Genomic DNA, 20,117 nt, shown 5'->3' on the forward strand with positions numbered 1-20,117 from the left:
CCACTGCGAGCGAGAAAGAGCATCAGCGATACAATTCTGAACACCCGGGACATGCACCGCCACCACCCACGCGTTCAATGACAAACACACCAACACTAAATGTCGCAACAATTGAACTACCGGAGGAGAGGACGCCGTGATGTTATTAATGGCCAGCACCACCCCCATGTTGTCGCAGTAAAAACGGACCTTCTTATCCCTGAGCCTGTCCCCCCAAATGGTAGCCGCCACCACGATGGGAAACAGCTCGAGCAGGGCCAGATTCCGCGTGAGTCCACTGGACACCCAGCTAGCCGGCCATTGACCCGCGCACCACGGACCTCCCCCATAAGCTCCAAAACCACCCACCCCAGCCGCATCCGTAAAAATATTCAAATCACTCGTATCCTGCGCAGGCGCCATCCATAGCGAGCGACCATTGTACTGGCCCAAGAAGTCATCCCAAACCTGAAGATCAGCTCGGTGCTCCTCCTTGAGCCGCACAAAATGATGCAGCGCGCGCACTCCCGCCGTTGCCGCCGCCAACCTCCTACCAAACACCCTCCCCATCGGCATAATCCGGCAGGCGAAATTCAACTTCCCCAGCAGCGACTGAAGCTCCCTCAGCGCCATTTTCTTCATTCTACAAGCCCGTCGAACCTCCAGCCTCAAAACCCCCAACTTATCCGCCGGGAGCCGACACTCCATTGCCACCGAGTCAATTTCGATTCCCAAGAAACAAATCGTCGCTACCGGGCCCTCCGTTTTTTCCGGCGCCAAAGGGATCCCAAAATCCCTCGCCACCTTCTGTAGTGCATGAAGCAAATTACCGCAAACCGGCGAACCCCCCGGGCCAACGCACAAAAAATCATCTAAGTAATGGATCAACGAGTCGACCCCGGATACTCCCCTCGTTACCCACTCCACGAAGCTACTAAACGCCTCGAAGTATGCACAAGAAAGAGAACACCCCATCGGAAGGCACCGATCCACGTAAAAGGCCCCATTCCAAAAACAACCCAACAGCCGTTGGCTTTCTGGATGGACCGGCAACAACCTGAACGCCGCCTCGATGTCGGTTTTTGCTAGCAGCGCCCCCGGACCCGCAGCCCGCACTAACCCCACCGCCTTATCGAATGAGGTATAAACTACGGAACACAACTCGTGATCAATCCCGTCATTTACCGACGAACCTTTGGGATACGATAAATGTTGAATCAAACGAAACTTTCCGGGCTCGCGTTTAGGGACAATACCCAAAGGGGACACAACTAAATCTTTTACCGGCGACTCAACAAATGGCCCCGACATGCGCCCCAACGAAACTTCTTTTAACAACTTTTCCGACACGACTTCCGCATGCAAGTAAGCCGATTTTAAATTCCTCCGCGTAACCGGAACCTCATAAGGAGGCGGAGGAATAACAAAACCAACACAAAACCCTTCATAAAGCAACTTAGCTGCCGCCCTATCCGGATACTCACTTAGATAAGGGGCCATCCTTTCCACCCTCACCGGCGACACCCCCTTGACCAGCCCCGTGCTGGTTCCCTGACCTTTTGCCGCCCCGTGTGATGCACCATTACACTCGGAGCACACGTGCTTGAACTTGCACGTGGCCCCGAACTTGCACTGACCTTCATTGAATTGCCAGCAAAACCCCGCCTTTCCCCCGCCGCTTTGTCCACTCTGACTAAGCTGGCCTCCCTGGCCACCGCTCCCGGGAAAGGGCTGCCTAACCGGAGCCGTAACCCATAACCAGAGAGCAATATCCTTCTGGTCCCACCGAATCGCCGGCCGAACCGCCTTCCGCTGACGGAATTGCTCGTCATATCGCAGCCACGCCTGACCCCCATACGCCCTATGAGCCTCCCCAATGGCATCAAAATAACAAAATAACGCCGAACAATTTTCCGGCGCCTTTTCCCCTATCACACTAGCCAATATGGCGAACGCCTGCGACCAATTAACGAACGTCTGCGGGATAAGCCTATACCGCCGCCGTTCCTCCTCGTCCTTTTTACTCTCATCCCGCTTGCTCTTATCCAAATTAAATTTAGCCAGCGGCAAGAGAGAAAAAATTTCAACATATTCGTCTTTCCAGATCCGATCACGCACCTCCTGCTTTAAATGCGCCCCCAACGGACCCTCAAAACAAACATACACCTCCCCCCAAGCACGATCGTCCATACGCACTCGATCGCCGTCCTTCTGTGCCTCGGTCTGTACCGACACCGCGACCGCCTCTCTAACCGCCACCACAGGACGCGCCTGTAACGATCCCACGTCCCTGGGGCCTTCCCAAACTACCGCAGGAGACACTTCCGTTACTACCGGCGCCGCGGCCCTATCCAGGCGCCCCACCAGCTCCCGTAAGCAACCCACTAAGTCTGCCAAACCCGCTCCGTCGCGTCCGCCCGCGCCACTACCGGCCCCCGATGCAATGCTAGCCGCCCCCCCGCCGACACCTGACATAAAAATCGCTGGATAAGACAAAGATGGAGTTATACACTCACCGGGCTGCACAGGCGCTGTATTCCCGTCAGCCGGACCATCCTGACCTCGACGATACACGTCCAGTTCACCTTCTTCCAGCTCTTCTCTCGCCGACGACTGTCCCTCCCAACGACATCTTCGGAACGGGGATGAGGATGCGCTGACCGATGGGCCGGCAACCTGCCGCCCGACCGCCGGCACCCAGACTTCCGACCGGACCTGTTGCCTTGACGTCGCTGCAGATCTAGGCGTCCGTCTAGATGATCCTGACGAAGCCTGCCCCCTGGCCGGAACATCACCATGCGGGGCGGCCGTACCTTGTTCTCCAAATCTTCCATCTGATGGGGGAGGGGTGACAGGGAGCCCAGCCTGCGACTCCCTGCTTACCGCCGGACCCCGTCGCGGCCTGGGATTCCTGCCAGGACGCAGGGCCTGGGAAGGGGCGGTCCTCCCAGCTGCCTGGCCTGCAGCGTCCGGGATCGGGCTCCCTCTGCGACGCCGTGTCCGCGGGACTACCTCCGGACTGAGGCGCTCTGGAGGTCGGGACCGCCGAGAGGGACGGGTCGACCCAGCCTGCGTCGCCGTCACCCCTGGCACCGCTCTCTGCCTGCCCAGCGCAGGAGCGGTTGTTGCCGACTCCCCCCCCGCCGCCATAGCCATGCTCGTAAGGGGGCCGGGGGAGGGGAGCCTGTCCCTTTCAACAGACCCCGAACGCCGTGCCCGACGTGGCGAAACGGCGTCCGGGATCCTAGTTATTGCAGCCACGGTCTCCTCTAGCCATCCGGGACCGTGGTGCACAGCAGCGGCACGCAGCCGCTCTAACATAAGGGCTTCTGCCATTACTAAAAGCCGGGCAACGGGGAGCTTACTTGCTTCTATGTTACTCCTCCCGCTGCTTCCGGCTCAATGCCGAGAAACAGCGGGAAGCGCAGTAACGGCCCCCCGTCCCCCTTAACTCCTCCCCGTCCCTCCTTCAGCTCCTACCAACTCTCCCTCACCTAATTAACCCTTTCCCTACCAGGACGGTCATGTCGGCCTCCCTTCACCCTGCTGCGTCCAGCCTCTTCTGTATCGGGCAGGCTCGGGCAACGCGCGGCCCGTTCGGGTTATCGCTTCTCGGCCTTTTGGCTAAGATCAAGTGTAGTATCTGTTCTTATCAGTTTAATATCTGATACGTCCCCTATCTGGGGACCATATATTAAATGGATTTTTAGAACAGGGAGATGGAAATAGAGCTTGCTCTGTCCACTCCACGCATTGACCTGGTATTGCAGTATTTCCAGGACCGGTGCACCCTTTCCTTATGTGTTGACTAAAATCAGATTCCAAAAGTGTTTTTTGTGTTTGCCATTGTTTCTGTCTTTCTGAAGGGATCTCCCCTTTTAATCCCATTATTTCAACACCTGTTGGACAATGCATGAGTGATAATGAGCTAATTGATTAAATGCAATTAATGAATACATTGCCACCTCTTGTTTTGTGTCGTCTGTGTGTCTGTGTTTCCGGCATTTCACATTGGAACAGCTCATTCACCTTCCTTGTCTTCTCTCCGCCCTCCCTTTTAGGTAAGTTAAAGAGCTGCACCTGAGCCAGCCACTGATTGATGCAGCACCACAGTCAAATAGTGGAGTGGAGTAGGGGAACAGCAAACAGCCATTAAAGCCGCCCGCCCGCCCGCCACAATGGACCTACCTGTGTACACTAGATGGATGTGATGGAATGTACTGTCGTCCCTACATTTCAAGAAGGAGTAAGAATTGCAGTTGCAACAAAGCCTTGCTTGCCTACAAAGAGAGCAGCAATTTGGATTTGTTACTATGTTACCTAGAAGAATAACAAACTGTGCAAGGATGGAGGTTGTAGGAGCAAGGAGAAGTTGTCTGTAAAGTTGGTGGATGCTTATTTTCCATTTTGCAGTCCCTTGTCTCCCTCTTGTAGCCTCCTGGAGGCAACTAGCTGTGCAAAAAAAGACAGCCTGGCGGCCGGCTGTTGCAGTGTTGCCCTCTCAGGCAACACTGAGTGACTGACTGAGCCGCACCGTCTTATATAAAGTTCAGACGGAACTTTGCACGTGTCATAGTGGAGCCCTGAGGAGCCAGAGCCAGCTTTCTGACATCATAATGGGGCCTCAGAGATAAAAGCCTGGGCCCAGGCAGTGTTGGTCAGTGCTGCTCAGCAGGCAGCACTGGACTGGACTGGATTACAGCTGATACAAGGTGTGAAGGAACAAGGGGTGGCTGTGGGCATGCACTGGCTGCCGCTGCCAGTGTTTATCTGCATGGCAGCAGGGCATTTGGGCGTTGCCAGGAAGGCGTTTTTATGTAGATTCCTCCTCTTTCAGCACTGCATTGTGGTGCAAGCAAAAGAAGCAAATCCTGTCTGGCTTCCTCTCCGGCCTTTATTCACCTCCCGTGTAGCTGTGAGTGTGTGAGCCTGCAGGGCCCCATGGAATTGCCTAGAAGTAGGCTGAATCGCTGCAAGGGCTGAACAGCAGTATCGGGCAGGCTCGGGCAACGCGCGGCCCGTTCGGGTTATCGCTTCTCGGCCTTTTGGCTAAGATCAAGTGTAGTATCTGTTCTTATCAGTTTAATATCTGATACGTCCCCTATCTGGGGACCATATATTAAATGGATTTTTAGAACAGGGAGATGGAAATAGAGCTTGCTCTGTCCACTCCACGCATTGACCTGGTATTGCAGTATTTCCAGGACCGGTGCACCCTTTCCTTATGTGTTGACTAAAATCAGATTCCAAAAGTGTTTTTTGTGTTTGCCATTGTTTCTGTCTTTCTGAAGGGATCTCCCCTTTTAATCCCATTATTTCAACACCTGTTGGACAATGCATGAGTGATAATGAGCTAATTGATTAAATGCAATTAATGAATACATTGCCACCTCTTGTTTTGTGTCGTCTGTGTGTCTGTGTTTCCGGCATTTCACATTGGAACAGCTCATTCACCTTCCTTGTCTTCTCTCCGCCCTCCCTTTTAGGTAAGTTAAAGAGCTGCACCTGAGCCAGCCACTGATTGATGCAGCACCACAGTCAAATAGTGGAGTGGAGTAGGGGAACAGCAAACTGCCATTAAAGCCGCCCGCCCCGCCCGCCCGCCACAATGGACCTACCTGTGTACACTAGATGGATGTGATGGAATGTACTGTCGTCCCTACATTTCAAGAAGGAGTAAGAATTGCAGTTGCAACAAAGCCTTGCTTGCCTACAAAGAGAGCAGCAATTTGGATTTGTTACTATGTTACCTAGAAGAATAACAAACTGTGCAAGGATGGAGGTTGTAGGAGCAAGGAGAAGTTGTCTGTAAAGTTGGTGGATGCTTATTTTCCATTTTGCAGTCCCTTGTCTCCCTCTTGTGGCCTCCTGGAGGCAACTAGCTGTGCAAAAAAAGACAGCCTGGCGGCCGGCTGTTGCAGTGTTGCCCTCTCAGGCAACACTGAGTGACTGACTGAGCCGCACCGTCTTATATAAAGTTCAGACGGAACTTTGCACGTGTCATAGTGGAGCCCTGAGGAGCCAGAGCCAGCTTTCTGACATCATAATGGGGCCTCAGAGATAAAAGCCTGGGCCCAGGCAGTGTTGGTCAGTGCTGCTCAGCAGGCAGCACTGGACTGGACTGGATTACAGCTGATACAAGGTGTGAAGGAACAAGGGGTGGCTGTGGGCATGCACTGGCTGCCGCTGCCAGTGTTTATCTGCATGGCAGCAGGGCATTTGGGCGTTGCCAGGAAGGCGTTTTTATGTAGATTCCTCCTCTTTCAGCACTGCATTGTGGTGCAAGCAAAAGAAGCAAATCCTGTCTGGCTTCCTCTCCGGCCTTTATTCACCTCCCGTGTAGCTGTGAGTGTGTGAGCCTGCAGGGCCCCATGGAATTGCCTAGAAGTAGGCTGAATCGCTGCAAGGGCTGAACAGCAGTATCGGGCAGGCTCGGGCAACGCGCGGCCCGTTCGGGTTATCGCTTCTCGGCCTTTTGGCTAAGATCAAGTGTAGTATCTGTTCTTATCAGTTTAATATCTGATACGTCCCCTATCTGGGGACCATATATTAAATGGATTTTTAGAACAGGGAGATGGAAATAGAGCTTGCTCTGTCCACTCCACGCATTGACCTGGTATTGCAGTATTTCCAGGACCGGTGCACCCTTTCCTTATGTGTTGACTAAAATCAGATTCCAAAAGTGTTTTTTGTGTTTGCCATTGTTTCTGTCTTTCTGAAGGGATCTCCCCTTTTAATCCCATTATTTCAACACCTGTTGGACAATGCATGAGTGATAATGAGCTAATTGATTAAATGCAATTAATGAATACATTGCCACCTCTTGTTTTGTGTCGTCTGTGTGTCTGTGTTTCCGGCATTTCACATTGGAACAGCTCATTCACCTTCCTTGTCTTCTCTCCGCCCTCCCTTTTAGGTAAGTTAAAGAGCTGCACCTGAGCCAGCCACTGATTGATGCAGCACCACAGTCAAATAGTGGAGTGGAGTAGGGGAACAGCAAACTGCCATTAAAGCCGCCCGCCCGCCCGCCCGCCACAATGGACCTACCTGTGTACACTAGATGGATGTGATGGAATGTACTGTCGTCCCTACATTTCAAGAAGGAGTAAGAATTGCAGTTGCAACAAAGCCTTGCTTGCCTACAAAGAGAGCAGCAATTTGGATTTGTTACTATGTTACCTAGAAGAATAACAAACTGTGCAAGGATGGAGGTTGTAGGAGCAAGGAGAAGTTGTCTGTAAAGTTGGTGGATGCTTATTTTCCATTTTGCAGTCCCTTGTCTCCCTCTTGTGGCCTCCTGGAGGCAACTAGCTGTGCAAAAAAAGACAGCCTGGCGGCCGGCTGTTGCAGTGTTGCCCTCTCAGGCAACACTGAGTGACTGACTGAGCCGCACCGTCTTATATAAAGTTCAGACGGAACTTTGCACGTGTCATAGTGGAGCCCTGAGGAGCCAGAGCCAGCTTTCTGACATCATAATGGGGCCTCAGAGATAAAAGCCTGGGCCCAGGCAGTGTTGGTCAGTGCTGCTCAGCAGGCAGCACTGGACTGGACTGGATTACAGCTGATACAAGGTGTGAAGGAACAAGGGGTGGCTGTGGGCATGCACTGGCTGCCGCTGCCAGTGTTTATCTGCATGGCAGCAGGGCATTTGGGCGTTGCCAGGAAGGCGTTTTTATGTAGATTCCTCCTCTTTCAGCACTGCATTGTGGTGCAAGCAAAAGAAGCAAATCCTGTCTGGCTTCCTCTCCGGCCTTTATTCACCTCCCGTGTAGCTGTGAGTGTGTGAGCCTGCAGGGCCCCATGGAATTGCCTAGAAGTAGGCTGAATCGCTGCAAGGGCTGAACAGCAGTATCGGGCAGGCTCGGGCAACGCGCGGCCCGTTCGGGTTATCGCTTCTCGGCCTTTTGGCTAAGATCAAGTGTAGTATCTGTTCTTATCAGTTTAATATCTGATACGTCCCCTATCTGGGGACCATATATTAAATGGATTTTTAGAACAGGGAGATGGAAATAGAGCTTGCTCTGTCCACTCCACGCATTGACCTGGTATTGCAGTATTTCCAGGACCGGTGCACCCTTTCCTTATGTGTTGACTAAAATCAGATTCCAAAAGTGTTTTTTGTGTTTGCCATTGTTTCTGTCTTTCTGAAGGGATCTCCCCTTTTAATCCCATTATTTCAACACCTGTTGGACAATGCATGAGTGATAATGAGCTAATTGATTAAATGCAATTAATGAATACATTGCCACCTCTTGTTTTGTGTCGTCTGTGTGTCTGTGTTTCCGGCATTTCACATTGGAACAGCTCATTCACCTTCCTTGTCTTCTCTCCGCCCTCCCTTTTAGGTAAGTTAAAGAGCTGCACCTGAGCCAGCCACTGATTGATGCAGCACCACAGTCAAATAGTGGAGTGGAGTAGGGGAACAGCAAACTGCCATTAAAGCCGCCCGCCCGCCCGCCCGCCACAATGGACCTACCTGTGTACACTAGATGGATGTGATGGAATGTACTGTCGTCCCTACATTTCAAGAAGGAGTAAGAATTGCAGTTGCAACAAAGCCTTGCTTGCCTACAAAGAGAGCAGCAATTTGGATTTGTTACTATGTTACCTAGAAGAATAACAAACTGTGCAAGGATGGAGGTTGTAGGAGCAAGGAGAAGTTGTCTGTAAAGTTGGTGGATGCTTATTTTCCATTTTGCAGTCCCTTGTCTCCCTCTTGTGGCCTCCTGGAGGCAACTAGCTGTGCAAAAAAAGACAGCCTGGCGGCCGGCTGTTGCAGTGTTGCCCTCTCAGGCAACACTGAGTGACTGACTGAGCCGCACCGTCTTATATAAAGTTCAGACGGAACTTTGCACGTGTCATAGTGGAGCCCTGAGGAGCCAGAGCCAGCTTTCTGACATCATAATGGGGCCTCAGAGATAAAAGCCTGGGCCCAGGCAGTGTTGGTCAGTGCTGCTCAGCAGGCAGCACTGGACTGGACTGGATTACAGCTGATACAAGGTGTGAAGGAACAAGGGGTGGCTGTGGGCATGCACTGGCTGCCGCTGCCAGTGTTTATCTGCATGGCAGCAGGGCATTTGGGCGTTGCCAGGAAGGCGTTTTTTTTGTAGATTCCTCCTCTTTCAGCACTGCATTGTGGTGCAAGCAAAAGAAGCAAATCCTGTCTGGCTTCCTCTCCGGCCTTTATTCACCTCCCGTGTAGCTGTGAGTGTGTGAGCCTGCAGGGCCCCATGGAATTGCCTAGAAGTAGGCTGAATCGCTGCAAGGGCTGAACAGCAGTATCGGGCAGGCTCGGGCAACGCGCGGCCCGTTCGGGTTATCGCTTCTCGGCCTTTTGGCTAAGATCAAGTGTAGTATCTGTTCTTATCAGTTTAATATCTGATACGTCCCCTATCTGGGGACCATATATTAAATGGATTTTTAGAACAGGGAGATGGAAATAGAGCTTGCTCTGTCCACTCCACGCATTGACCTGGTATTGCAGTATTTCCAGGACCGGTGCACCCTTTCCTTATGTGTTGACTAAAATCAGATTCCAAAAGTGTTTTTTGTGTTTGCCATTGTTTCTGTCTTTCTGAAGGGATCTCCCCTTTTAATCCCATTATTTCAACACCTGTTGGACAATGCATGAGTGATAATGAGCTAATTGATTAAATGCAATTAATGAATACATTGCCACCTCTTGTTTTGTGTCGTCTGTGTGTCTGTGTTTCCGGCATTTCACATTGGAACAGCTCATTCACCTTCCTTGTCTTCTCTCCGCCCTCCCTTTTAGGTAAGTTAAAGAGCTGCACCTGAGCCAGCCACTGATTGATGCAGCACCACAGTCAAATAGTGGAGTGGAGTAGGGGAACAGCAAACAGCCATTAAAGCCGCCCGCCCGCCCGCCCGCCACAATGGACCTACCTGTGTACACTAGATGGATGTGATGGAATGTACTGTCGTCCCTACATTTCAAGAAGGAGTAAGAATTGCAGTTGCAACAAAGCCTTGCTTGCCTACAAAGAGAGCAGCAATTTGGATTTGTTACTATGTTACCTAGAAGAATAACAAACTGTGCAAGGATGGAGGTTGTAGGAGCAAGGAGAAGTTGTCTGTAAAGTTGATGGATGCTTATTTTCCATTTTGCAGTCCCTTGTCTCCCTCTTGTGGCCTCCTGGAGGCAACTAGCTGTGCAAAAAAAGACAGCCTGGCGGCCGGCTGTTGCAGTGTTGCCCTCTCAGGCAACACTGAGTGACTGACTGAGCCGCACCGTCTTATATAAAGTTCAGACGGAACTTTGCACGTGTCATAGTGGAGCCCTGAGGAGCCAGAGCCAGCTTTCTGACATCATAATGGGGCCTCAGAGAAAAAAGCCTGGGCCCAGGCAGTGTTGGTCAGTGCTGCTCAGCAGGCAGCACTGGACTGGACTGGATTACAGCTGATACAAGGTGTGAAGGAACAAGGGGTGGCTGTGGGCATGCACTGGCTGCCGCTGCCAGTGTTTATCTGCATGGCAGCAGGGCATTTGGGCGTTGCCAGGAAGGCGTTTTTATGTAGATTCCTCCTCTTTCAGCACTGCATTGTGGTGCAAGCAAAAGAAGCAAATCCTGTCTGGCTTCCTCTCCGGCCTTTATTCACCTCCCGTGTAGCTGTGAGTGTGTGAGCCTGCAGGACCCCATGGAATTGCCTAGAAGTAGGCTGAATCGCTGCAAGGGCTGAACAGCAGTATCGGGCAGGCTCGGGCAACGCGCGGCCCGTTCGGGTTATCGCTTCTCGGCCTTTTGGCTAAGATCAAGTGTAGTATCTGTTCTTATCAGTTTAATATCTGATACGTCCCCTATCTGGGGACCATATATTAAATGGATTTTTAGAACAGGGAGATGGAAATAGAGCTTGCTCTGTCCACTCCACGCATTGACCTGGTATTGCAGTATTTCCAGGACCGGTGCACCCTTTCCTTATGTGTTGACTAAAATCAGATTCCAAAAGTGTTTTTTGTGTTTGCCATTGTTTCTGTCTTTCTGAAGGGATCTCCCCTTTTAATCCCATTATTTCAACACCTGTTGGACAATGCATGAGTGATAATGAGCTAATTGATTAAATGCAATTAATGAATACATTGCCACCTCTTGTTTTGTGTCGTCTGTGTGTCTGTGTTTCCGGCATTTCACATTGGAACAGCTCATTCACCTTCCTTGTCTTCTCTCCGCCCTCCCTTTTAGGTAAGTTAAAGAGCTGCACCTGAGCCAGCCACTGATTGATGCAGCACCACAGTCAAATAGTGGAGTGGAGTAGGGGAACAGCAAACAGCCATTAAAGCCGCCCGCCCGCCCGCCCGCCCGCCACAATGGACCTACCTGTGTACACTAGATGGATGTGATGGAATGTACTGTCGTCCCTACATTTCAAGAAGGAGTAAGAATTGCAGTTGCAACAAAGCCTTGCTTGCCTACAAAGAGAGCAGCAATTTGGATTTGTTACTATGTTACCTAGAAGAATAACAAACTGTGCAAGGATGGAGGTTGTAGGAGCAAGGAGAAGTTGTCTGTAAAGTTGGTGGATGCTTATTTTCCATTTTGCAGTCCCTTGTCTCCCTCTTGTGGCCTCCTGGAGGCAACTAGCTGTGCAAAAAAAAACAGCCTGGCGGCCGGCTGTTGCAGTGTTGCCCTCTCAGGCAACACTGAGTGACTGACTGAGCCGCACCGTCTTATATAAAGTTCAGACGGAACTTTGCACGTGTCATAGTGGAGCCCTGAGGAGCCAGAGCCAGCTTTCTGACATCATAATGGGGCCTCAGAGATAAAAGCCTGGGCCCAGGCAGTGTTGGTCAGTGCTGCTCAGCAGGCAGCACTGGACTGGACTGGATTACAGCTGATACAAGGTGTGAAGGAACAAGGGGTGGCTGTGGGCATGCACTGGCTGCCGCTGCCAGTGTTTATCTGCATGGCAGCAGGGCATTTGGGCGTTGCCAGGAAGGCGTTTTTATGTCGATTCCTCCTCTTTCAGCACTGCATTGTGGTGCAAGCAAAAGAAGCAAATCCTGTCTGGCTTCCTCTCCGGCCTTTATTCACCTCCCGTGTAGCTGTGAGTGTGTGAGCCTGCAGGGCCCCATGGAATTGCCTAGAAGTAGGCTGAATCGCTGCAAGGGCTGAACAGCAGAATCGGGCAGGCTCGGGCAACGCGCGGCCCGTTCGGGTTATCGCTTCTCGGCCTTTTGGCTAAGATCAAGTGTAGTATCTGTTCTTATCAGTTTAATATCTGATACGTCCCCTATCTGGGGACCATATATTAAATGGATTTTTAGAACAGGGAGATGGAAATAGAGCTTGCTCTGTCCACTCCACGCATTGACCTGGTATTGCAGTATTTCCAGGACCGGTGCACCCTTTCCTTATGTGTTGACTAAAATCAGATTCCAAAAGTGTTTTTTGTGTTTGCCATTGTTTCTGTCTTTCTGAAGGGATCTCCCCTTTTAATCCCATTATTTCAACACCTGTTGGACAATGCATGAGTGATAATGAGCTAATTGATTAAATGCAATTAATGAATACATTGCCACCTCTTGTTTTGTGTCGTCTGTGTGTCTGTGTTTCCGGCATTTCACATTGGAACAGCTCATTCACCTTCCTTGTCTTCTCTCCGCCCTCCATTTTAGGTAAGTTAAAGAGCTGCACCTGAGCCAGCCACTGATTGATGCAGCACCACAGTCAAATAGTGGAGTGGAGTAGGGGAACAGCAAACAGCCATTAAAGCCGCCCGCCCGCCCGCCCGCCCGCCACAATGGACCTACCTGTGTACACTAGATGGATGTGATGGAATGTACTGTCGTCCCTACATTTCAAGAAGGAGTAAGAATTGCAGTTGCAACAAAGCCTTGCTTGCCTACAAAGAGAGCAGCAATTTGGATTTGTTACTATGTTACCTAGAAGAATAACAAACTGTGCAAGGATGGAGGTTGTAGGAGCAAGGAGAAGTTGTCTGTAAAGTTGGTGGATGCTTATTTTCCATTTTGCAGTCCCTTGTCTCCCTCTTGTGGCCTCCTGGAGGCAACTAGCTGTGCAAAAAAAGACAGCCTGGCGGCCGGCTGTTGCAGTGTTGCCCTCTCAGGCAACACTGAGTGACTGACTGAGCCGCACCGTCTTATATAAAGTTCAGACGGAACTTTGCACGTGTCATAGTGGAGCCCTGAGGAGCCAGAGCCAGCTTTCTGACATCATAATGGGGCCTCAGAGATAAAAGCCTGGGCCCAGGCAGTGTTGGTCAGTGCTGCTCAGCAGGCAGCACTGGACTGGACTGGATTACAGCTGATACAAGGTGTGAAGGAACAAGGGGTGGCTGTGGGCATGCACTGGCTGCCGCTGCCAGTGTTTATCTGCATGGCAGCAGGGCATTTGGGCGTTGACAGGAAGGCGTTTTTATGTAGATTCCTCCTCTTTCAGCACTGCATTGTGGTGCAAGCAAAAGAAGCAAATCCTGTCTGGCTTCCTCTCCGGCCTTTATTCACCTCCCGTGTAGCTGTGAGTGTGTGAGCCTGCAGGGCCCCATGGAATTGCCTAGAAGTAGGCTGAATCGCTGCAAGGGCTGTACAGCAGTATCGGGTAGGCTCGGGCAACGCGCGGCCCGTTCGGGTTATCGCTTTTCGGCCTTTTGGCTAAGATCAAGTGTAGTATCTGTTCTTATCAGTTTAATATCTGATACGTCCCCTATCTGGGGACCATATATTAAATGGATTTTTAGAACAGGGAGATGGAAATAGAGCTTGCTCTGTCCACTCCACGCATTGACCTGGTATTGCAGTATTTCCAGGACCGGTGCACCCTTTCCTTATGTGTTGACTAAAATCAGATTCCAAAAGTGTTTTTTGTGTTTGCCATTGTTTCTGTCTTTCTGAAGGGATCTCCCCTTTTAATCCCATTATTTCAACACCTGTTGGACAATGTATGAGTGATAATGAGCTAATTGATTAAATGCAATTAATGAATACATTGCCACCTCTTGTTTTGTGTCGTCTGTGTGAATGTGTTTCCGGCATTTCACATTGGAACAGCTCATTCACCTTCCTTGTCTTCTCTCCGCCCTCCCTTTTAGGTAAGTTAAAGAGCTGCACCTGAGCCAGCCACTGATTGATGCAGCACTACAGTCAAATAGTGGAGTGGAGTAGGGGAACAGCAAACAGCCATTAAAGCCGCCCGCCCGCCCGCCACAATGGACCTACCTGTGTACACTAGATGGATTTGATGGAATGTACTGTCGTCCCTACATTTCAAGAAGGAGTAAGAATTGCAGTTGCAACAAAGCCTTGCTTGCCTACAAAGAGAGCAGCAATTTGGATTTGTTACTATGTTACCTAGAAGAATAACAAACTGTGCAAGGATGGAGGTTGTAGGAGCAAGGAGAAGTTGTCTGTAAAGTTGGTGGATGCTTATTTTCCATTTTGCAGTCCCTTGTCTCCCTCTTGTGGCCTCCTGGAGGCAACTAGCTGTGCAAAAAAAGACAGCCTGGCGGCCGGCTGTTGCAGTGTTGCCCTCTCAGGCAACACTGAGTGACTGACTGAGCCGCACCGTCTTATATAAAGTTCAGACGGAACTTTGCACGTGTCATAGTGGAGCCCTGAGGAGCCAGAGCCAGCTTTCTGACATCATAATGGGGCCTCAGAGATAAAAGCCTGGGCCCAGGCAGTGTTGGTCAGTGCTGCTCAGCAGGCAGCACTGGACTGGACTGGATTACAGCTGATACAAGGTGTGAAGGAACAAGGGGTGGCTGTGGGCATGCACTGGCTGCCGCTGCCAGTGTTTATCTGCATGGCAGCAGGGCATTTGGGCGTTGCCAGGAAGGCGTTTTTATGTAGATTCCTCCTCTTTCAGCACTGCATTGTGGTGCAAGCCAAAGGAGCAAATCCTGTCTGGCTTCCTCTCCGGCCTTTATTCACCTCCCGTCTCCCGTGTAGCTGTGAGTGTGTGAGCCTGCAGGGCCCCATGGAATTGCCTAGAAGTAGGCTGAATCGCTGCAAGGGCTGAACAGCAGTATCGGGCAGGTTCGGGCAACGCGCGGCCCGTTCGGGTTATCGCTTCTCGGCCTTTTGGCTAAGATCAAGTGTAGTATCTGTTCTTATCAGTTTAATATCTGATACGTCCCCTATCTGGGGACCATATATTAAATGGATTTTTAGAACAGGGAGATGGAAATAGAGCTTGCTCTGTCCACTCCACACATTGACCTGGTATTGCAGTATTTCCAGGACCGGTGCACCCTTTCCTTTTGTGTTGACTAAAATCAGATTCCAAAAGTGTTTTTTGTGTTTGCCATTGTTTCTGTATTTCTGTAGGGATCTCCCCTTTTAATCCCATTATTTCAACACCTGTTGGACAATGCATGAGTGATAATGAGCTAATTGATTAAATGCAATTAATGAATACATTGCCACCTCTTGTTTTGTGTCGTCTGTGTGTCTGTGTTTCCGGCATTTCACATTGGAACAGCTCATTCACCTTCCTTGTCTTCTCTCCGCCCTCCCTTTTAGGTAAGTTAAAGAGCTGCACCTGAGCCAGCCACTGATTGATGCAGCACCACAGTCAAATAGTGGAGTGGAGTAGGGGAACAGCAAACAGCCATTAAAGCCGCCCGCCCGCCCGCCACAATGGACCTACCTGTGTACACTAGATGGATGTGATGGAATGTACTGTCGTCCCTACATTTCAAGAAGGAGTAAGAATTGCAGTTGCAACAAAGCCTTGCTTGCCTACAAAGAGAGCAGCAATTTGGATTTGTTACTATGTTACCTAGAAGAATAACAAACTGTGCAAGGATGGAGGTTGTAGGAGCAAGGAGAAGTTGTCTGTAAAGTTGTTGGATGCTTATTTTCCATTTTGCAGTCCCTTGTCTCCCTCTTGTGGCCTCCTGGAGGCAACTAGCTGTGCAAAAAAAGACAGCCTGGCGGCCGGCTGTTGCAGTGTTGCCCTCTCAGGCAACACTGAGTGACTGACTGAGCCGCACCGTCTTATATAAAGTTCAGACGGAACTTTGCACGTGTCATAGTGGAGCCCTGAGGAGCCAGAGCCAGCTTTCTGACATCATAATGGGGCCTCAGAGATAAAAGCCTGGGCCCAGGCAGTGTTGGTCAGTGCTGCTCAGCAGGCAGCACTGGACTGGACTGGATTACAGGTGATACAAGGTGTGAAGGAACAAGGGGTGGCTGTGGGCATGCACTGGCTGCCGCTGCCAGTGTTTATCTGCATGGCAGCAGGGCATTTGGGCGTTGCCAGGAAGGCGTTTTTATGTAGATTCCTCCTCTTTCAGCACTGCATTGTGGTGCAAGCAAAAGAAGCAAATCCTGTCTGGCTTCCTCTCCGGCCTTTATTCACCTCCCGTGTAGCTGTGAGTGTGTGAGCCTGCAGGGCCCCATGGAATTGCCTAGAAGTAGGCTGAATCGCTGCAAGGGCTGAACAGCAGTATCGGGCAGGCTCGGGCAACGCGCGGCCCGTTCGGGTTATCGCTTCTCGGCCTTTTGGCTAAGATCAAGTGTAGTATCTGTTCTTATCAGTTTAAAATCTGATACGTCCCCTATCTGGGGACCATATATTAAATGGATTTTTAGAACAGGGAGATGGAAATAGAGCTTGCTCTGTCCACTCCACGCATTGACCTGGTATTGCAGTATTTCCAGGACCGGTGCACCCTTTCCTTATGTGTTGACTAAAATCAGATTCCAAAAGTGTTTTTTGTGTTTGCCATTGTTTCTGTCTTTCTGAAGGGATCTCCCCTTTTAATCCCATTATTTCAACACCTGTTGGACAATGCATGAGTGATAATGAGCTAATTGATTAAATGCAATTAATGAATACATTGCCACCTCTTGTTTTGTGTCGTCTGTGCGTCTGTGTTTCCGGCATTTCACATTGGAACAGCTCATTCACCTTCCTTGTCTTCTCTCCGCCCTCCCTTTTAGGTAAGTTAAAGAGCTGCACCTGAGCCAGCCACTGATTGATGCAGCACCACAGTCAAATAGTGGAGTGGAGTAGGGGAACAGCAAACAGCCATTAAAGCCGCCCGCCCGCCCGCCACAATGGACCTACCTGTGTACACTAGATGGATGTGATGGAATGTACTGTCGTCCCTACATTTCAAGAAGGAGTAAGAATTGCAGTTGCAACAAAGCCTTGCTTGCCTACAAAGAGAGCAGCAATTTGGATTTGTTACTATGTTACCTAGAAGAATAACAAACTGTGCAAGGATGGAGGTTGTAGGAGCAAGGAGAAGTTGTCTGTAAAGTTGGTGGATGCTTATTTTCCATTTTGCAGTCCCTTGTCTCCCTCTTGTGGCCTCCTGGAGGCAACTAGCTGTGCAAAAAAAGACAGCCTGGCGGCCGGCTGTTGCAGTGTTGCCCTCTCAGGCAACACTGAGTGACTGACTGAGCCGCACCGTCTTATATAAAGTTCAGACGGAACTTTGCACGTGTCATAGTGGAGCCCTGAGGAGCCAGAGCCAGCTTTCTGACATCATAATGGGGCCTCAGAGATAAAAGCCTGGGCCCAGGCAGTGTTGGTCAGTGCTGCTCAGCAGGCAGCACTGGACTGGACTGGATTACAGCTGATACAAGGTGTGAAGGAACAAGGGGTGGCTGTGGGCATGCACTGGCTGCCGCTGCCAGTGTTTATCTGCATGGCAGCAGGGCATTTGGGCGTTGCCAGGAAGGCGTTTTTATGTAGATTCCTCCTCTTTCAGCACTGCATTGTGGTGCAAGCAAAAGAAGCAAATCCTGTCTGGCTTCCTCTCCGGCCTTTATTCACCTCCCGTGTAGCTGTGAGTGTGTGAGCCTGCAGGGCCCCATGGAATTGCCTAGAAGTAGGCTGAATCGCTGCAAGGGCTGAACAGCAGTATCGGGCAGGCTCGGGCAACGCGCGGCCCGTTCGGGTTATCGCTTCTCTGCCTTTTGGCTAAGATCAAGTGTAGTATCTGTTCTTATCAGTTTAATATCTGATACGTCCCCTATCTGGGGACCATATATTAAATGGATTTTTAGAACAGGGAGATGGAAATAGAGCTTGCTCTGTCCACTCCACGCATTGACCTGGTATTGCAGTATTTCCAGGACCGGTGCACCCTTTCCTTATGTGTTGACTAAAATCAGATTCCAAAAGTGTTTTTTGTGTTTGCCATTGTTTCTGTCTTTCTGAAGGGATCTCCCCTTTTAATCCCATTATTTCAACACCTGTTGGACAATGCATGAATGATAATGAGCTAATTGATTAAATGCAATTAATGAATACATTGCCACCTCTTGTTTTGTGTCGTCTGTGTGTCTGTGTTTCCGGCATTTCACATTGGAACAGCTCATTCACCTTCCTTGTCTTCTCTCCGCCCTCCCTTTTAGGTAAGTTAAAGAGCTGCACCTGAGCCAGCCACTGATTGATGCAGCACCACAGTCAAATAGTGGAGTGGAGTAGGGGAACAGCAAACAGCCATTAAAGCCGCCCGCCCGCCCGCCACAATGGACCTACCTGTGTACACTAGATGGATGTGATGGAATGTACTGTCGTCCCTACATTTCAAGAAGGAGTAAGAATTGCAGTTGCAACAAAGCCTTGCTTGCCTACAAAGAGAGCAGCAATTTGGATTTGTTACTATGTTACCTAGAAGAATAACAAACTGTGCAAGGATGGAGGTTGTAGGAGCAAGGAGAAGTTGTCTGTAAAGTTGGTGGATGCTTATTTTCGATTTTGCAGTCCCTTGTCTCCCTCTTGTGGCCTCCTGGAGGCAACTAGCTGTGCAAAAAAAGACAGCCTGGCGGCCGGCTGTTGCAGTGTTGCCCTCTCAGGCAACACTGAGTGACTGACTGAGCCGCACCGTCTTATATAAAGTTCAGACGGAACTTTGCACGTGTCATAGTGGAGCCCTGAGGAGCCAGAGCCAGCTTTCTGACATCATAATGGGGCCTCAGAGATAAAAGCCTGGGCCCAGGCAGTGTTGGTCAGTGCTGCTCAGCAGGCAGCACTGGACTGGACTGGATTACAGCTGATACAAGGTGTGAAGGAACAAGGGGTGGCTGTGGGCATGCACTGGCTGCCGCTGCCAGTGTTTATCTGCATGGCAGCAGGGCATTTGGGCGTTGCCAGGAAGGCGTTTTTATGTAGATTCCTCCTCTTTCAGCACTGCATTGTGGTGCAAGCAAAAGAAGCAAATCCTGTCTGGCTTCCTCTCCGGCCTTTATTCACCTCCCGTGTAGCTGTGAGTGTGTGAGCCTGCAGGGCCCCATGGAATTGCCTAGAAGTAGGCTGAATCGCTGCAAGGGCTGAACAGCAGTATCGGGCAGGCTCGGGCAACGCGCGGCCCGTTCGGGTTATCGCTTCTCTGCCTTTTGGCTAAGATCAAGTGTAGTATCTGTTCTTATCAGTTTAATATCTGATACGTCCCCTATCTGGGGACCATATATTAAATGGATTTTTAGAACAGGGAGATGGAAATAGAGCTTGCTCTGTCCACTCCACGCATTGACCTGGTATTGCAGTATTTCCAGGACCGGTGCACCCTTTCCTTATGTGTTGACTAAAATCAGATTCCAAAAGTGTTTTTTGTGTTTGCCATTGTTTCTGTCTTTCTGAAGGGATCTCCCCTTTTAATCCCATTATTTCAACACCTGTTGGACAATGCATGAGTGATAATGAGCTAATTGATTAAATGCAATTAATGAATACATTGCCACCTCTTGTTTTGTGTCGTCTGTGTGTCTGTGTTTCCGGCATTTCACATTGGAACAGCTCATTCACCTTCCTTGTCTTCTCTCCGCCCTCCCTTTTAGGTAAGTTAAAGAGCTGCACCTGAGCCAGCCACTGATTGATGCAGCACCACAGTCAAATAGTGGAGTGGAGTAGGGGAACAGCAAACAGCCATTAAAGCCGCCCGCCCGCCCGCCCGCCCGCCCGCCACAATGGACCTACCTGTGTACACTAGATGGATGTGATGGAATGTACTGTCGTCCCTACATTTCAAGAAGGAGTAAGAATTGCAGTTGCAACAAAGCCTTGCTTGCCTACAAAGAGAGCAGCAATTTGGATTTGTTACTATGTTACCTAGAAGAATAACAAACTGTGCAAGGATCGAGGTTGTAGGAGCAAGGAGAAGTTGTCTGTAAAGTTGGTGGATGCTTATTTTCCATTTTG

At 50.3% G+C, this 20,117-nt stretch overlaps 12 non-coding genes across 12 annotated transcripts; all 12 read left to right on the forward strand.

Annotated features, from left to right (window-relative positions):
* The first annotated feature begins 3,583 nt into the window (after nucleotides 1–3,583).
* On the forward strand, nucleotides 3,584–3,774 carry LOC142685276 (U2 spliceosomal RNA). The gene has a single exon (XR_012854782.1). It is a non-coding gene; the product is annotated as a U2 spliceosomal RNA (small nuclear RNA).
* Nucleotides 3,775–5,008: 1,234 nt separating this feature from the next.
* LOC142685288 (U2 spliceosomal RNA) lies at nucleotides 5,009–5,199 on the forward strand. The gene has a single exon (XR_012854793.1). It is a non-coding gene; the product is annotated as a U2 spliceosomal RNA (small nuclear RNA).
* A 1,239-nt stretch (nucleotides 5,200–6,438) lies between these two features.
* LOC142685300 (U2 spliceosomal RNA) lies at nucleotides 6,439–6,629 on the forward strand. The gene has a single exon (XR_012854802.1). It is a non-coding gene; the product is annotated as a U2 spliceosomal RNA (small nuclear RNA).
* A 1,238-nt stretch (nucleotides 6,630–7,867) lies between these two features.
* On the forward strand, nucleotides 7,868–8,058 carry LOC142685312 (U2 spliceosomal RNA). The gene has a single exon (XR_012854810.1). It is a non-coding gene; the product is annotated as a U2 spliceosomal RNA (small nuclear RNA).
* Nucleotides 8,059–9,297: 1,239 nt separating this feature from the next.
* LOC142685324 (U2 spliceosomal RNA) lies at nucleotides 9,298–9,488 on the forward strand. The gene has a single exon (XR_012854817.1). It is a non-coding gene; the product is annotated as a U2 spliceosomal RNA (small nuclear RNA).
* Nucleotides 9,489–10,726: 1,238 nt separating this feature from the next.
* Nucleotides 10,727–10,917, forward strand: LOC142685326 (U2 spliceosomal RNA). The gene has a single exon (XR_012854818.1). It is a non-coding gene; the product is annotated as a U2 spliceosomal RNA (small nuclear RNA).
* Nucleotides 10,918–12,159: 1,242 nt separating this feature from the next.
* LOC142685327 (U2 spliceosomal RNA) lies at nucleotides 12,160–12,350 on the forward strand. Its single transcript, XR_012854819.1, has one exon. It is a non-coding gene; the product is annotated as a U2 spliceosomal RNA (small nuclear RNA).
* A 1,242-nt stretch (nucleotides 12,351–13,592) lies between these two features.
* Nucleotides 13,593–13,783, forward strand: LOC142685282 (U2 spliceosomal RNA). Its single transcript, XR_012854788.1, has one exon. It is a non-coding gene; the product is annotated as a U2 spliceosomal RNA (small nuclear RNA).
* A 1,241-nt stretch (nucleotides 13,784–15,024) lies between these two features.
* On the forward strand, nucleotides 15,025–15,215 carry LOC142685272 (U2 spliceosomal RNA). The gene has a single exon (XR_012854779.1). It is a non-coding gene; the product is annotated as a U2 spliceosomal RNA (small nuclear RNA).
* Nucleotides 15,216–16,449: 1,234 nt separating this feature from the next.
* On the forward strand, nucleotides 16,450–16,640 carry LOC142685367 (U2 spliceosomal RNA). The gene has a single exon (XR_012854854.1). It is a non-coding gene; the product is annotated as a U2 spliceosomal RNA (small nuclear RNA).
* Nucleotides 16,641–17,874: 1,234 nt separating this feature from the next.
* LOC142685365 (U2 spliceosomal RNA) lies at nucleotides 17,875–18,065 on the forward strand. Its single transcript, XR_012854852.1, has one exon. It is a non-coding gene; the product is annotated as a U2 spliceosomal RNA (small nuclear RNA).
* Nucleotides 18,066–19,299: 1,234 nt separating this feature from the next.
* Nucleotides 19,300–19,490, forward strand: LOC142685366 (U2 spliceosomal RNA). The gene has a single exon (XR_012854853.1). It is a non-coding gene; the product is annotated as a U2 spliceosomal RNA (small nuclear RNA).
* The last annotated feature ends 627 nt before the right edge of the window (nucleotides 19,491–20,117 follow it).

This window comes from Rhinoderma darwinii (assembly GCF_050947455.1).
Source record: "Rhinoderma darwinii isolate aRhiDar2 chromosome 5 unlocalized genomic scaffold, aRhiDar2.hap1 SUPER_5_unloc_13, whole genome shotgun sequence".
Classification (NCBI taxonomy): domain Eukaryota; kingdom Metazoa; phylum Chordata; class Amphibia; order Anura; family Rhinodermatidae; genus Rhinoderma; species Rhinoderma darwinii.